Genomic DNA, 2,753 nt, shown 5'->3' on the forward strand with positions numbered 1-2,753 from the left:
TATATATATACACACACAGATATATGTGCATGTGTGTGTGTCAGCAATATATATATATATACGTGTTTGTGTGTGTGTATATGTACTTTGCGTTAATTTTGACCTATTAATGTAACACACACACACACACACACACACACACGTAAATATTCATCGTCTAAAAGTCCTCAGACTTTGCATTCTGTTTGCTTATATGCACATCCAGTTTACATATTGAAGTGCTTATTGAAATATTTGTGTGTGTATGTGTGTGTAATTAAATATGGCAGCTGTTTAGCAATGTATCACCGAAAAAGGGGAAAGCTTTAATTCTCATTAAATACGACAGATGATGTTGGAACAACTACAATGCTAGAAATAAGAGCTATAAGACCTACGGCAGTACATATTCTAAAATTGAAACCGTACAGAGAAGATTAGCATGACCCTTGCGCAAGGATGACACGCAAATTCGTGAAGCATTGCATATTTAAAATAAAGGCGATGCACCAGCATGGCCGTAGTCAGAGGACTGAAACAGGTTTAAAAATAAAAGTATATAATTTTAAGGTGGGGGGGGGGGGAATTTTCTCCGCTGAAACTTCATTGGTTGAAAAATGTCTAGCTTTAATTTTTTTTTAATCAGTCAACTCATTTGCAGCCATTTTCTGTGTACATAAACACGTAACTTCAACAACTCATAAGTTACGTCTTCTGTATGTACATATGTTCGTTTTAAATATGGCTTTTATTCAAATGCTTTTAACGAGACATAAAAAATCTGTTTAAAAATCTGTCGTTTTATATGCATTATCATATATCTGTATGTGAAGGCGCGTGACTGCTTGGTGGAGGTGTTGCATTTACGATTACACGATTACGCGATAGTGGGTTTCAGTTTCTGGCCCTAGTAGGGCGTTGTGTTCTTGAGTAAAATACTTCGTCTCGCGTTGCTCTGCGATCGCATCGACATCTGACATTTGGTACACCGTGCATCTGTTCAGACATCGTAGATTTCACGCAGTGGAATGATAAAATGCACAGCACAAACCCTTTTGATCACTAGAAACGAGTCAGACGGCGATCTGGCAGAAACGTTAGCACGTCGGGTGAAATGCTTAGCGGTATTTCGTCTGTCGCTACGTTCTGAGTTCAAATTCCACCGAGGTCAACTTTGTCTTTCATACTTTCGGGGTCGATAAATTAAGTACCAGTTACACACTGGGATCGATGTAATCGACTTAATCCCTTTTTCTGTCCTTGTTTGTCCCCTCTATGTTCATCCCCTTGTGGGCAATAAAGAAATAAGAAACGAATCAATTGGGCAGTTGTTCGACAAGAAATGGCCGCACTGTCTTTCTGAGATTACGAGAGACTGCCATTGTACGGGGAAAGTTTCATAATTACTCAAGGAACATCTAGACTTTAACAACTTCATTTCCTGTCACAGCCCAGCTATATTGATACGCATACGTCCGTAAAATATGTGAGGCTAGAAAGCAAATGTCGAACTTCGATCCTGTCTGCTTTGTCCGCATTGATTGTGTATCTGCACCGTGCACGTTTGCACCGGACCCGTTTGGACCCACAATCTGGACGTAACAAGCCATGGTATACAACAAATTGCAAAAACAAATATCATCACAAAATGCTTAGCGGCATTTCATCCGTCTTTGTTTTCCGAGTTCAAATTCCGCAGATGTTGACGTTAATCTTTCATTTCTTTCGGTATTGGTAAAATAAGTACTGGGGTCAATGTAAGCAACTGGTCCCTTCCAACTAAATTTAAAGCTTTGTGCCTATAATAGAAAAAATATTTTTAATAACTTCATTTAGGTGGCGAACTGGTTTCGCAGCATTTCGTCCGTCTCTCCGTTATGAGTATAAATTCCGCCTAGGTGGACTTTACTTTTCATCCTTTCGGGGGTCGATAAGATAAGTACCAGTTAAGCACTGAGATCGGTGTAATCGACGTATCCTATCCCCACCCTCATCACCACCCCCAAACAAAAACTGCTGGCCTAGTGCCAAAGTTTGAAACCGATATTAAGAACTTAATTAAGTTCACAGATATTGTGTTGGCTTGTCTATCAGCAAAGAATAAATAAATAAATAAATAAATAAATAAATGCAAAAGGCACAGGTTCCGATGCGGTTCTGTTCATCTGCCGGGCAACTTTGTCATCCGACCTTGGTAGACACTCGCAGAATCTAGGGTCTGCGAGAATACAAACCGGCATCGGTAGTGGATACAGACACGTGCGTACACACAGACACACACACACACACACACACACGCAGATAGAGAGAGAGAGAGAGGGAGAGAGAGAGAGAGAAATAGATAGATAGATAGATAGATAGATAAAGTTTGATACAAAAATATATTGATATATACAGACAGACAGATGGCTGTATACATGTACTCATCCATATATATATATGTAAATGAAATATTCAAGCACTGAGATTTGAAGTTAGATGTCACTACTGTTCATATCATCTGTGAATAAATTCAAAATTTGATGATATCACCAGTAGTAGCATGGGTGGAACGCAGTTATGATAGCTTTAAGGTGCTATGAAATATAAATTTGCACGAAGCGTAATGATGCTTAATAAGCATCTACCTGCTAGAAATAAGAGCCAAGTCTTAAATGATCCACCGTAGCGCACCAATATAACAGAGAAAAACAGTATGCGAGGAAAACAGAAAGAATTAAAACATTTAACAGCACAAATAAAAAATATTATGCAATTAGGGATATCCACAAACC

General features: G+C 38.7%; 1 protein-coding gene and 1 non-coding gene across 2 annotated transcripts in view; both read left to right on the top strand.

Moving 5' to 3' along the window:
* Positions 1-2,753, top strand: part of LOC128250586 (voltage-dependent calcium channel gamma-5 subunit-like) — a gene marked incomplete at its 3' end in the record, with an annotated part of 315,291 nt that overhangs the window by 284,847 nt on the left and 27,691 nt on the right.
* On the top strand, positions 371-473 carry LOC128250647 (U6 spliceosomal RNA). The gene has a single exon (XR_008266668.1). It is a non-coding gene; the product is annotated as a U6 spliceosomal RNA (small nuclear RNA).

Source organism: Octopus bimaculoides, chromosome 23 (genome assembly GCF_001194135.2).
Source record: "Octopus bimaculoides isolate UCB-OBI-ISO-001 chromosome 23, ASM119413v2, whole genome shotgun sequence".
In the NCBI taxonomy this organism is placed as follows: Eukaryota; Metazoa; Mollusca; class Cephalopoda; order Octopoda; family Octopodidae; genus Octopus; species Octopus bimaculoides.